Raw genomic sequence first — 15,298 nt, forward strand, 5'->3', positions numbered from 1 at the left:
CAACCACGGAAGTTGGGCACGGTCTCCACAACACCCATGGTTGCTGAGAAAGGAAAAAGAAGCGACATTAGAAAAGTTGATAAAGCCTGAAAGGAAAAGGCACGAGGAAGATTTAACACTTACGTGCAAAGTTCCACTTCTCAGGGAAGGGAACGTTATTTTCACCCACCAAACCAGCAGTGGGGGCAGCAACAAACCGAGCACACCAGCCACGGTCTTTATCGTCCTCGGGGCTCACTAAAACCCTCTTGCTCCTGGCTGCTAGGGTAAACACGCCGTTGCGAAAAAGCCTAGGGGAATAGAGATGAATTACGTGGGAAAAAGTAAACTCGACATCCACCAGGTTAGTGAGGTGCCTCAAGCAGGCGATGGCCCTCCAAACGATTGGGCCAATTTGACCCAAGCTAACATTAAAAAAGCGACAAAAATCCAGAATAACTGGATCAATGGCTGGTTTAAACCCTAGAGTGAAGGGGTACGTATAAACAAAAGAAAATCCAGTGATGTAGGAGGTGATCCTCTGATTTGGATTAGGAATGATAATGGGGAAATCGTCACTCCAATGACAATCTCTAAGAACTACGGGGATTAAAGGTTCAGTAATTTGAGAAGGATAAGTATCAGCTCGATCTAAAGAGGCAACTTGAGTCCTGAGAGATTCCCTATCATGATAAAAAGATAGGTCCGTTGGAACTATTTCTTCTACTAAAGGTTCGCGTAAGGGCTCAGAGGATTCTTTGTTTCTGGAAGAAAACCTTTGAGAATGGGAGCCTCCAGTTCTAAAAGGAGGACCAGAACTAGAAGAAGGTGTGAGTGAACTACCACCGCGAAGATCCTAAACTGCGGAGTCTACCACCACCACCTCTTCTATGCCTAACGGGAGCATTGGGAAAACTATCTAAAATAGGAGTTCTTCTAGGGTTAGGGTTTGGAGAAGCCATGACGAAGAAGATTGAAGTGAAGAAGAAGTGAATAAAAGATTTGAAGAATTAAAGTGTTCAATACGCTTTAAATGGTAGAAGACAAGGATAGAAGTTATATTTATACTAGTGAGCAACTGTCAGAAGGAAAGAGTACAGTGATGGAAAGTCCATAATAATGATAACTGACACTTCATGAACAGGGAAGCCAAAAAAATAGCCTAAGAAAGTGATGCACAATTGTAAGACCAATAAGAAGATGACACGTGTCCAGCGCATTAAATGGAAGTAATAAGTGAGGCGTCACCTCTGTCAGAGCATTAATGGTGACAAAAATTCTCCTTTAATGAAATCCACTTCCCAAATATTCAAACTGATGAATAAATGGAAAGTGGGGGGACTATCTGTATTGGGGAAATTTTATTTATATTTATAAAGGTGACGTGTCAAGGCACATGGATTGGCCAAATGGTCAAAGAATCATGATTAGTCACGAGACAGGGGTTACAACACATACGAGCAAAGAGAGATGAAGAGGCACGGGACATCAGTTAAGAAACACAACGCCCGTACCTATTCAAGCCATTTATATCTGAGAATCAAAAGGAATGAATTTGGCCATATAAAGGAGTGCAGATGCGACATTTGATGGGCATTAAATACTGAATACGTTAGAGAATATATTTCTTATGTAATGATTGTGTATCGGAGCATTTAATACATTTAATGTCTCATAATAGCTTCATTATAATTAAAATAAAACGGATATCTTCAAAGGTAGCTATAAAAAGGGAGATATACGATCAATTGTAAACACGAAACATTGGGGAATAACATATTGATTTATTTTCTCTTGATTATCATTTTACTCTCCTTAATTACTTATTTTCTCTACATTTTCTTGATTATCAGTAACCCGAGTTCTTCTAAATTCTAGCTTTGACTGAAATTCCATTTTTTGGTTAAACACTCTACTTGACGAAATGATACTCCGATAGATATAAACCCATGAGTTTCACATTGTTTTGTTTAATTATAGGAAAATGAATTTGAAAGAAGTCGAGTCTAACCATTGTCGCGCGTCCCTCCAACTCCATGTTAGTTGGAGCTGGTGGGGGAGTGGGAAAGACAGAAGACCAAAGTTGACTACTCATAATTATTTAATTAAACAAAATTGGCATATGGGTTGCTACTAATAATTATTCAATTCTTAACTATAAACCACGTTTGTCCCTTCCTATTAAGTTTAATCCATATTTTTCTCATCACACGTGGAAATGCAAAATACTATGCCAATAGCGTGGTTATGACTATTTACGCGGCACCGTCCATGGTTGGCGTACTAATTTTTTCAAAAATTCAATGCTGCAATAAAATAATAAAGTTACTCATAATCGTTGCTTGTTTAGTCTGTGCTCTCTTATACTATGTTTTTTAATTGTCAGAGCTCGCCAAGCAACTCTAAGAGGTCATTATAGTGGGCCCAGTCTATGTCGTGAAACAATTCGTGGGAATATACTAAGTTTTTTCTCAATTATAAATAGAGGGCTACAAATCTCATCACTGCAAGAAGTCCAAATATCCAAACCTTTGGAAAAGAAAACCATTCAGTCTGAGCAGCAATATACTCCAACATAGCATCCAAATCTCTTGAAAATTGATATGGAACATAAAGGATTAAGCACCAACATGAGGAGAATCTGATTAGCTGTCTTATACTCGCTGTTGGTATTTGTGGTGGCCCTTTAATGATGCGTCTATATTATTTTGAAGGAGGTTCAAGAGTATGGTTCAGCAGTTGGTTACAAACTGCTGGATGGCCACTCACTCTTATACCTCTTGCCATCCTATACTTTTATCGTCGAAAAACTGAAGGTTCTGATACCAAGTTTTACTTTATAACACCCCGAATTTTCATTGCATCGTTCGTCATTGGCGTTGTAACTGGTCTTGATGATTTTCTTTATTCGTGGGGCGGGTCAAAACTCCCTGTGTCAACCTCTTCACTTCTTCTTGCTGCTCAACTTGCCTTCACGGCAGTAGGTGCTTTCTTTATAGTAAAGTTGAAGTTCACACCCTACTCCATCAATGCAGTAATTTTGTTGACAGTTGGTGCTGTTTTATTGGGTATTCGATCTAATGGTGATCGACCAGAAGGTGTGACAAGTAAAGCCTATATTCTTGGTTTTATGATGACACTTCTGGCGGCAGCTTTGTATGGAGTCATTTTGCCTTGTATTGAGTTGATTTACTTGAAGGCAAAACAAGCTATTACTGCTACGTTGGTGTTGGAGATTCAGATGGTCATGTGTCTAGCTGCTACTATTTTTTGTACTGTAGGAATGATCGTCAATAACGATTTTCAGGTACTTTTTTCTTCCTCTGTAACTCATTGCTACACATGCATCTTACTCTCCATTGCGTTTTTGTTATACCATTCTTTTGTGGGTTTAACTTCTATGCAACATTAATTTAAAATCTTTTACACTGTCAAGTCATTTTACAAGATAATTATCGTTGAATTTTATGATACATTAGTTTGATAAACGGTAAATAATTCAAAAACATTTTTTTGTATTGGTCCATTTCAAATAAAAGACATATTTAAGCATTTGAAAACATTTAAATTTAAACTTTTCGTTTTAGCCTAAATAAAATATTTTTTATAACCATACAATGTTATGCAAGTTTAAAATTACAAGTTTGAAAGGTCTTAAAACGCACAAATATTATATAACACGTTTAAGACCCTAGTTCAATAGATTTATTTTTTTATCTGATGGTATTTAATACCAAACGAGAGAAATACGTAATGACAAGTCTATCAACTTCTCTTTAGGTGGTGTATTGGCGTTTACCAACGATCAATAATCCATCTTTCTTATATTCGTTGGAAACTTTTTTTTCTTTTCTTCTTTTTTCGTTTATTTCTTCTTATTTCAATTCCCTTAAGTTTTCTTTTAATCTTAATGACAAGAGAAAGAACAAAAGCTTGTGATGAGTTGTGTGTTTGACTTCAGCAGTGGTACATTAAAGAAGAAACCAGCTCGAAACGCTAAATTATTCATATTCCATATACTCTTCTGTAACATTTTTTAAATTTGACATACATCAGCATATCGTGGGTTTGGGTTGACTGAGACATTTTATGTATATGACGCGTTATATTAAATTTGGATATGTCAAAAATATATGAAAACTAGGTAGTACTGGATTCAATTTTGTTTAAGCTATAGACAATCTCTTTAAAGAGCAAAGATTAATATATTGATCTAATTTGCAGGCAATATCAAGGGAGGCAAAACAATTTAACCTCGGAGAAACTAGATATTATACAGTGATAGTATGGACTGCCATTATTTGGCAATGCTTCTTTGTGGGTGTTATTGGAGTCATTTACTGTTCTTCTTCTTTGATGTCCGGGGTTATGATCGCAGTTTTACTTCCTGTTACTGAGGTATTAGCTGTAGTTTTTTATAGGGAAAATTTTTCAGGTGAAAAAGGCCTTGCTCTTTTTCTTTCTCTTTGGGGTTTCGTCTCATACTTCTACGGAGAGTTCAGACAAACAAAGAAGCAGAAGAATAAAAGTCCAGAAATCAAAATAACAACCATGCATACTGAGTCTGTTTGATTTATTGAGCCTGGGCTATACAGATACAAAAAGTTTATTTTTTTGTAGAAATAATATATGTCGTTCCCTTTCATTGCTACTTTTATTATGTTTGTGAAAGGGTCTCTTTCTTTAAAACTTCTGAATCTCCTATTAAATTTATAAAACAACACTTGGAAGATTTTCAGTTGCCAATAATTACTCATTTTTCATGACTAATTCAATGTTACAATTTATAACACCATAATTAAATACTAACTAAAGAACAAGAGTTTCATGGTATTGCATAACTAATTTCTAAATACTCAAAAACTAGCTTTTAAGCCTAAAAACACTGATACTACTGATAAACTCTTCACAAACGGGACAAACTACAAATCTTTTAAAAAGACTAACAGTCTTAATCAGGGTTATTAAAAGCGAGCGCTTCTCGCTTAAAGCTGTATTAGGAAAAATTATATTTATGTATAAAGGTGACGTGTCAAGACACGTGAATTAGTCAAATGGTCAATGAATCGTAATTAACCACGAGCCAGGAGTTACAACAGATACGAGCAAGGAAAGAGGAAGAGGCACGGGACATCAGACAAGTAACACGGCGCCCGTACCTATTTAAGTCATTTACATCCCAGAATCAGAAGGAATGAATCTGACAGCATACGAGGGTCCAAATACAATATTTGATAAGCATTAAATGCTGAAAACGTTAGAGAATCTGTCTTAAATGTAATGATTATATAACGTAGCATTCAATGTCATTTATTGCTCATAATAACCTTATTATGACCAAAGCAAGGCACTTACATCTAAGATAGCTATAAAAGGAGAAGACTGAACAATTGTAGGGACACGCAAGTCATCTGAATATACTTTGGATTACTTGCTTTATTCAATTATATTCTGGTTATTCAAATTATTCTCTTTTATATATTCTTGCGATTATCAGTAACCCGTGTTCTTCTAAAAATATAGCTTTAGTCAAAATTCTATTTTTTGGTTAAACAAATAGGTTCTGTTTCCAGGAATCTGATAATCCATTTTATTTAGCCTAATTTCCCTTATTGCGTCAATCATGTCGAATAACAATGACAACATTCAGGGAAACCAGGAAAATCAAACAACTCGGCAACTTCAGGGAGATCCACAGAACAATAACGTACTGATTACTTCTCCACAAGGTTCTCCACGGTGGTCTCGTGAAGGCACTCCTGATGGGTCTCATACAGATGGACAAGCTCAATTCGAGAATGTTGAAACTATGGATGAGGCTTTACAAAAACTTATTGCCTCTCAAGTCAATAAAGCTCTTCAGGCTTTTGTTAGCCAATTACCTGCTGCACCACCTATACCCACACCAAATAACAACACTCTAGAGAACCCTCGTTCCGGACTCGTTAATTCAGGTAGTGGTGGAACCCCCAGCGAATCACAGGAGGGAGAACCAGGTAATTTAGTTAATTCTAATTTACAGAATTTAGTACTAACATTGCAGAAATAACTCAAGGAGCAAAACGATCGCAGAGAGCAAATACCCGGGGTGCCACCAGTGATCAAAGGAGTAGATATGGATAAATATTCACAACAACCTTGGAAGCCAAGTGCTGCTCCCCTTCCAATCCCAAAGAAATTCAAAATGCCTGAGATGCCAAAATACGATGGAACAACAGACCCGCGAGACCACGTGATTGCTTTCACAACAGGGGTAAAAGGCAATGATTTGACTAAACNCAAATGAAGGTAATTAGCTAGTCTTTTCTATTTTAGCATCAGTTTTCTAAACGCAAAATTAATAATAGCATTAAATGCCAACATTCAATGTAATAACTGTTAAAACACATTGTTTTCATTATTTTGCCCAGGCTCATCACGAACGCCATGAGAACACACAACTGAGGAACGAGAATGAGAAACTTCGTGCCGAGAATATACATGAAAGAGATAGAAGAAAGTGTAAACAATCTTTTCATATTAATTTTAATAGACTAATGGTTACTATTACTAAGCATTAAAATTGCTGGATAAAAAGTAAATACCACTTTAAAAAGTGGTTACCCCACACAATTTTTATTATCATTAATCCAATTATATTAGCCCACAATATTTATTTGGACCAATATATCTTGAATTTAAAATATAATTCAAATTAATTTATGAATTTAATTCCGTAAATTTTATACGCCTACAATATGTATCTATTCATTAATGTTGAAAGGAGAAATATATTCCAGTGAAGTGAGAATGTTTCTTCAATATCTCTTCCATCCTAGTTTCCTAGCGTTTGGCCATAGATCCCAAATTTATTTTGAAAAACCTGATTTGCGTGAAGTTTGGTTTGAAGATGAAAATGGGTTTGGACATACGATTTCAAATCGTATTTTTCAACTTTATTTTGGGAAAACATGTATATAATTCCCAAGTTTTGGAAATTTGGCCCAAATTCAGCTTATTAGCTGAATTTGAGATTTCAAATATGTCATTTGAGTTTTGGCCAAAATGTGGGTCAAATTTATGGCCAAACATGGGATTTGAAAATAAATTTCAAATTAAATTTGGAAAAATGTATGGCCAAACAGGGGCTATCGGGTCAATGGTTCAGAAATTTCTTATTAGAAAAGCCTTCAATTGTTGAGAATCTTGGGATATGAGTGATGAGTTTGTCTTGCATAAAAATTTCATAGATGATATGGCAATGCACGTCTATAAAGATTAGTTATATAAAAGGTTGGAAAAACACGATTACCAGACTGGAGAAAAGATTGCTTATAGTACAATGGCCCAACTAATAATGTGAATTTTAGGTGACTCTAAGAATGTTCAAGGAACTAAGACATATGTTTCTGTTTATAAAATCAAACAGAAATATTACTCCAGATGCAATTGTATAATGACCCGGCCGGTCGTTCTATGTATTGTAGCCATGTTCCCTTATTTATTTCTCTTTTATGTTCATTAGTGGTTTTGTGACTTCCCGGGGTGGTTAGTTTGGTTCTAGGAAGGTTTCGAAGTGACTTGGTCACTGTCACGTCCCAAAATATGCTAAATGTCGTGATGGTGCCGGACACCAAGGCGACACTAAATAGTCAGTTGAATTCTCATTTTTAATATTTTTAAAATCATAAATTTCCTCCAATTTAACTAGTAAAATGTAAAATTTACAAAATAAATATCAATATTATCCACTTTCAATACTGAATATCCCCTAGTCATCCCAGAACCCAGTGTCTCGAGTGCATGAGTATTTACTAGGAAATAAAATAAAATACTATAACTGTCCTGGAATACAAATTTGGACAGAAAAGAATGATACAAGTACTCTTATGGAGACTCTGCTGGCTACAGATCGTCTCATAAGATGCAACTCACCTAAGTCCTCGTATCAACCACGTCGTTGCGCCCACAAGGCCACTAGACATACATGTGCAAGTACAACAAGTGTAGTATGAGTACAAAAACAACGCGTACCCAGTAAGTATCCTGCCTAACCTCGAAGAAGTAGNTCTTGTGGCTACCTCAAACCGAAACCAAACATTTGGTTCCCCGGATATCTTCTGTAATACTCTTAGATATTCTATTCATTTTCTATTTGCACTAGACTTGAACAGTTGTTCTCCAACCATGAACAAGATCCTAGTGCTCACGATGAACAACAAGCTAGCCAAATATCCTTATTCATTCAGCACATTAGCGCATGTATTGCTTCCAGATATGTTGTCGAGGTGGTTGATAAGCTTTGTGTTAAGAAGGTCAATGAGGATTCAAGCCTTGTACAACTTTCTCATGGCTTTTATGTGGAAACTACACAATTCCTGAGAGTAAGAGCAATTACAAGTACATGTCATCCTATTGTCTCTTATACTACCCTCACTCATGGGCTTTGCAGGAATGATAATCTGGATGAGCCACTCATTTTGAAGGAAGCAATGATATTAAATGGCAAAAGGTCAATAACTGTCATGTATAGGATGCTTATTTCTCTAAAATTTATGAAATATGATGAAGTTGAGTGTGAGTTGACAAACATATCTCACAAAGGGGTTGTTCCAAAAGTAGTACTGTACAATACCATCCTTCCTATCCATTGCTCAACGGAATATATCCTGAAGGATCTGGTTACCAAAGAAAGGATACTAAGGTGTTTGAGGAAAATTGATGGGTTGCTGATTACATTACACAGGGTGCTTTTGTGGGGATTTGCTTCTGGAAAGTTTGCCTTTGTTCACTCATTTCGCTCTCCGCTATCTGCTTCGCGAAGAGGGCAAGCAATATTTTGTCGATATGCAGGGCAGGTTATGATGGCACTCAAGTTGATAACATGTCTAATGTATGAGAGCCACAAAGGACAAGGTTTAGATTGGTTCACTGAAGGTGCATTGGATCCTATATTTTCCTCTAGGCACAAAGAACACCTTAGTATTCATATAATTGGTTGGGAGCTCGTGAGTATCACTATTCTGGACTTGAACCTTGAGGACAAGGTTGTCATTGAGGACGGGAGTATTGTTATGAATCAAACACAACCCAATAATGATATCAACACACACATAGCTATTGGGCTGAAAAGAGCTATTGGGCTGAGAACAAATAATATGGTCAGACTAATTTGGGATCCGGGTTGAGTAGTGAGCCCAAGAACTATTCTATTAAAAGAGGAGAAGTCAGTGATTCTAGGGATTATGCGTATTGTTGAAGAAAAGTTTGTTCCTCTCTTCTCCTTTCTGAGTCTAAGCTTCTCATCTCTCTTCTTCTACTATCTTTTGTATCTTCTCCTATATTCTTAGTTTCGGTATTTCCACTATTAGATCTTTAGTTCTTATCAATATACTATAATATTGTAGCAATTGTTAAAGAGGTGGGGGAGTGGGGAAGACAGAAGACCAAAGTTGACTACACATAATTATTTAATTAAACAAAATTGGCATATGGGTTGATACTAATCATTATTCAATTCTTAACTATAACCCACGTTTGTCCCTTCCTATTAAGTTTAATCCATATTTTTCTCTTCACACGTGGAAATGCAAAATACTATGCCAACCAGTAGCGTGGTTATGACTATTTACGCGGCACCGTCCATGGTTGGCGTAACTTCAGAAATTCAATGCTGCAATAAAATAATAAAAGTAACTTATAATATGTTTTTTAATTGTCAGAGCTCGCCAAGCAACTCCAGGAGGTCATTATAGTGGGTCCAGTCCATGTCGTGAAACAAATCGTGGGAATATACTAAGTTTTTCCTCAATTATAAATAGCCGGCTACAAATCTCATCACTGCAAGAAGTCCAAATATCCAAACCTTTGGAAAAGAAAACCATTCACTCTAAGCAGTAGGATACTCCAACTTAGCATCCAATTCTCTTGAAAATTAATATGGAACATAAAGGATTGAGCACCAACATGAGGAGAATCCTCCTGCTGATTAATTGTCTTATACTCGCTGTTGGTATCTGTGGTGGCCCTCTAATGATGCGTCTATATTATTTTGAAGGAGGTTCAAGAGTATGGTTCAGCAGTTGGTTACAAACTGCTGGATGGCCACTCACTCTTATACCTCTTGCCATCCTATACTTTTATCGTCGAAAAATCGAAGGTTCTAATACCAAGTTTTACTTTATAACACCCTGCTTAGAGGAATCTTTGTATAACTGATTAAGAAGCTTCTATGAAGCTGGGGGTAGGGATTAAAGTGAATTTCTGGATTTTAAATAGGGATACCTAAGCNTAAAGTTGAAGTTCACACCCTACTCCATCAATGCAGTAATTTTATTGACAGTTGGTGCTGTTTTATTGGGTATTCGATCTAATGGTGATCGACCAGAAGGTGTGACAAGTAAAGCCTACATTCTTGGTTTTATGATGACACTTCTGGCGGCAGCTTTGTATGGAGTTATTTTGCCTTGTATTGAGTTGATTTACTTGAAGGCAAAACAAGCTATTACGGGTGTTGGAGATTCAGATGGTCATGTGTCTTGCTGCTACTATTTTTTGCACCGTAGGAATGATCGTCAATAACGATTTTCGGGTACTTTTTTCTTCCCGTGTAACTCATTGCTACACATGCATCTTACTCTCCATTGCGTTTTTGTTATACCATTCTTTTGTGGGTTTAACTTCTGTCCAACATTAATTTATCGTTGAATTTTATGATACATTAGTTTGATAACCTCGTAAAAAGAACCTTATAGTGTAACGGTAAATAATTCAAAACATTTTTTGTATTGATCCATTTCAAATAAAAGACATATTTATGCATTTGAAAGTATTTAACTTTAAACTTTTTCTTTTAGCCTAAATAAAAGTTTTTTTATAACCATACAATCTTATGCAAGTTTAAAATTACAAGTTTGAAAAGTCTTCAAGACAGACAAATATTATATAACACTTTTAAGATTATATAACACATTTAAGACCCTAGTTTCATAAATCATTTTTTTATTTTAATTTTCGTGTCAAGACAAATTACTACACCTAACTCGAAACAGAGAGAATCATATTTCTCTCGTTTGGTATTAATTAACATAAGGCCTTCAAATGACAAGTCTATCAACTTCTGTTTAGGTGAGGTATTGGCGTTTACCAACGATCAATACTCCATCTTTTAGGATTTCTTATATTCGTTGGAAACTTCTTTTTGTTTTTCTTTTTTCTTTTGTCGTTTATTTCTTCTTATTTCAATTCCCTTAAGGTTTTTTTTTTTAATCTTAATGACAAGAGAAAGAACAAAAGCTTGTGATGAGTTGTGAGTTTTGAGTTTGACTTTGGCAGTGGGACTTTAAAGAAGAAACCAGCTCGAAACGCTAAATTATTCATATTCCATATACTCTTCTGTAACATTTTTTAAATTTGACCACATCAATATCGTGGGTTTGGGTTGACTGAGACATTTTATATATATGACGCGTTATATTAAATTTGGATATGTCAAAAATATATGAAACTAGATAGTACTGGATTAATTTTGTTTTAGCTATAGACAATCTCTTTAAAGAGCAAGGATTAATATATTGATCAAATTTGTAGGCAATATCAAGGGAGGCAGAACAATTTAACCTCGGAGAAGCTAGATATTATACAGTGATAGTATGGACTGCCATTATTTGGCAATGCTTCTTTGTGGGTGTTATTGGAGTCATCTACTGTTCTTCTTCTTTGATGTCCGGGGTTATGATCGCAGTTTTACTTCCTGTTACTGAGGTATTAGCTGTAGTTTTTTATAGGGAAAATTTTTCAGGTGAAAAGGGCCTTGCTCTTTTTCTTTCTCTTTGGGGTTTTGTCTCATACTTCTACGGAGAGTTCAGACAAACAAAAAAGCAAAAGAATAAAAGTCCTGAAATCGAAACGAAAACGATGCATACTGAGACTGTTTGATTTAATGGCTATACAGATACAACAATTTTATTTTATTGTAGAAATAGTATACGTCGTTTCCCTTTCATTGCTACTTTCATTATGTTTGTGAAAGGGTCTCTTTCTTTAAAATTTCTGACGTTCCTCTTAAATTTGTAATACAAAGATTTGCAGTTGCCAATAATTACTCATTTTTCATGACTAATTCAATGTTACAATTTATGACACCATAATTAAATACTAACTAAAGAACAAGAGTTTCATGGATATTGCTTAACTAATTATATTTTCGAAGGTACTGGACCGTATGTTATCAACATTCATCTAGGAGTTGTGAAAAATAAGAACTACGAGTTGTAAATTGTGAACAAAATCTTAACATTTTCTTTTTTCCTCGAAGTAAACCCAAACGTCCTGACTTTCAAATTAAATCAGAATGTTCCCGTTTGACAAAAAGGCTCTTCTAATTTTTAAAAAGTTCAGCTAAACAAGTTACAAATGGACAAGGCAGCTCACTAGATCATGACACCCTAAACCAAAAATAATTTTACTTTAAATATGGACCTAATTCGTAAAAGAAAAAACAAAGTCCTAAATTTCAGATTAAACTTCTTTTTTCCTTCCTATAGCCCGTCACCTGGTGGTTTTTTAGAAAAATGAACTATTCATTTAAACGAGTGGAATATGTGTAGACAATAAATTGTGTCGAGAAATTAAAATCAAGATCGAAGATATATTACAACAATCGTAGTATTTTATTTCAAATATTTGAGTTACAATCTCTATAATTCATCTGATTCTTCTTTCCGGGTAAATAAATTCAAGGGCCTTTGAGCTTGATCTTGAATCTATACTTGTTGCCACGAACGATGATCTTGAATTCAACTAGCACAAACTTTGATTTGAACTCGTACTCCTTGAATCTTGATTTGTTATTCGTTCTTGAGCTTGAACTTGAACTTGATTGCTTGAATCTTGTAGAGAAATTTGCGGATTTCGATCCACGAGCTCTAGTTATGAAGACCCCTATTTATAGTTGTGAAAGGGAAGAATTGTGATGAGAACAAACTCTTTCTGACCAATCAGATTGAAGAGTGACAATGCCGCATTTGATTGGCCAGAATATGTCACTTGCACATGTGGCACAGTTTTATTGGTCATTTAACTTGACCTGGCATGCCTTGTCATTTTGATATGTGGCATGATCCTATTGGCTCTTTAGTTTGACTTGGCGTGCCATGTCATTTGACACGTGGCACCAAACTGGGCCTTTAGGAAGATGATATATTGGGCTCAATGAAGTGGGCTCATCGTCTTTAGCCCAGTTAAATGGGTTAGCCCAATAGATTAAGACTTATTTATTTAACTCATATATATTGAATTTATATAATTTATCTAATTATATTAGCCCATAATATTTATTTGGACCAATATATCTTAGATTTAAAATATAGTTCAAACTAATTTATGAATTTAATTCGGCAAATTTTATACGCCTACAATATGTATCTATTTATTAATGTTGAAAGGAGAAATATATTCCAGTGAAGTGAGAACGTTTCTTCAATATCTCTTCCATCCATTAATATGCGTTTTTATAAGTTTCTTATTATCGGGTCAATGGTTCCGAAATTTCTTATTATAAAAGCCTTCAATTGTTGAGAATCCCGGGATATGAGTGATGAGTTTGTCTTGCATAAAAATTTCATAGATGATATGCCAACGCACGTTTATAAAGACTAGTTATATAAAAAGGTGGGAAAAACACGTTTCCCAGACTAGAGAAAAGATTGCTTATAGTACAATGGCCCAACTAATAATGTGAATTTTAGCTGACTCTAAGAATGTTCAAGGAACTAAGACATATGTTTCTGTTCATAAAATCAAACAGAAATATTACTCCAGATGCAATTGTATAATGCCCCGGCCGGTCATTCTATGTATTGTAGCCATGTTTTCGTATTTATGTCTCTTTTATGTTCCTTTGTGGTTTTGTGGTTTTTCGGGGTGGTTAGTTTGGTTTTAGGAAGGTTTCGAAGTGAATTGGGTCACTTAGTCTCAAGGTTGGAGGCTTAAGTTGAAAGAGTTGATCGGAGTTTGACTTTTTTGCAAACGACTCCAGAATAGAATTTTGATGGTTCCGATTGCTTTGTATGGTAATTTTGGACAAGGGTGTATGTCAGGATGTTGATTTGGAGGTTCGTAGGTTGATTTGATGCTTTTTGGCGGAAGTTGGAAAGTTGAGGGTTTATAAGGTTGAGAGGTTTGACCAAGAATTGACTTTGTTGATATCGGGTTCGGATTTTGGTTTCGGAAGTTGGAATAGATCCGTTGTATCATTTGGAAATTGTGTGAAAAATTTGGGGTCATTCGGCGTGAGTTTGATATGATTCGGCATTAGTTTTAGAAGTTGGAAGTTCATTAGTTTCATTACTCTTCAATTGAGGTGTGATTCGTGGTTTTGATGTTGTTTGATGTGATCTGAGGCTTCGAGTAAGTTCGTATTATGTTTTTGGACTTGTTGGTACGTTTGGATGGTGTCCCGGGGGGCCTCAGTGGTGTTTCTGATGGTTAACGAATTATTTTGGACTTTGTGTTATTGCAGAAGCCTGGTAGTTCTGGTGCAATCACATATGCGAGGGATTAGCCACAGCTGCGATGCCGCAGAGGCGGCCATGTAATCGCAGGTGCGGGTTTGGATGGGGCTGGTGAAGGTCGCAGGTGCGAAGGTTCGACCGCATCTGCGAACCCGCAGATGTAGACAAGGGGACGCAAAAGCGGAGGAAGGTTGGAGCTAGGAGCACAGATGTTGAACTGTTCCGTAAGTGCGGACACGCAGAAGCGGGAGTCGGACCGCAGAAGCGGTTGGTCAGACCGCAAAAGCAGCTGGTCGGAACTTAAGTGAAGTGTGCGGGTGCGCAATTTGGACCGTAGAAGCAGTCTCACAGAAGCGGAAATTTGGAGCGTAGGTGCGAGTTCACTGGCAGGTTCTTATATTGAAGGGTTTGAGTGTTTTCTCATTTGGGAGATTTGGAACTCTGCTAAAGGCGATTTCTGAGAGGGTTTTTGCTACAGTTGAAGAGGTAAGTGAAGTTTAATCACTTTTGACATTAGAATTGATTACCCTTTGATTGTTACACCTAATTTTTATGAATCTAAGGTGGGATTTGGGGATTTGAAGGTCGATTTGTGGGTGAAATTGGATGAAATTAGTATGGTTTGACTCGTAATTGAATGAGTGTTTGAAATTTATTAATTTTGTCGGGTTCTGAGCTGCGAGCCCAGGGTTGACTTTTTGGGTTGGCTTTGCACATTTGATTCAAGACTTTAGCTTTATCATTTGGAATTGTTTCCTATGGCTATTATTCATGGTATTAAGTTATTTTGGCTAGATTCGTGCCGTCCGGAGATTGATACGCGCGGT

The 15,298-nt window shown here is 36.1% G+C and overlaps 2 pseudogenes; both read left to right on the forward strand.

The window, feature by feature from the left end:
- The first annotated feature begins 2,491 nt into the window (after positions 1-2,491).
- LOC109242534 lies at positions 2,492-4,624 on the forward strand (annotated as a pseudogene).
- Positions 4,625-9,806: 5,182 nt separating this feature from the next.
- On the forward strand, positions 9,807-12,059 carry LOC109242536 (annotated as a pseudogene).
- The last annotated feature ends 3,239 nt before the right edge of the window (positions 12,060-15,298 follow it).

Source organism: Nicotiana attenuata, unplaced genomic scaffold (genome assembly GCF_001879085.1).
Source record: "Nicotiana attenuata strain UT unplaced genomic scaffold, NIATTr2, whole genome shotgun sequence".
Taxonomy (NCBI): Eukaryota; Viridiplantae; Streptophyta; class Magnoliopsida; order Solanales; family Solanaceae; genus Nicotiana; species Nicotiana attenuata.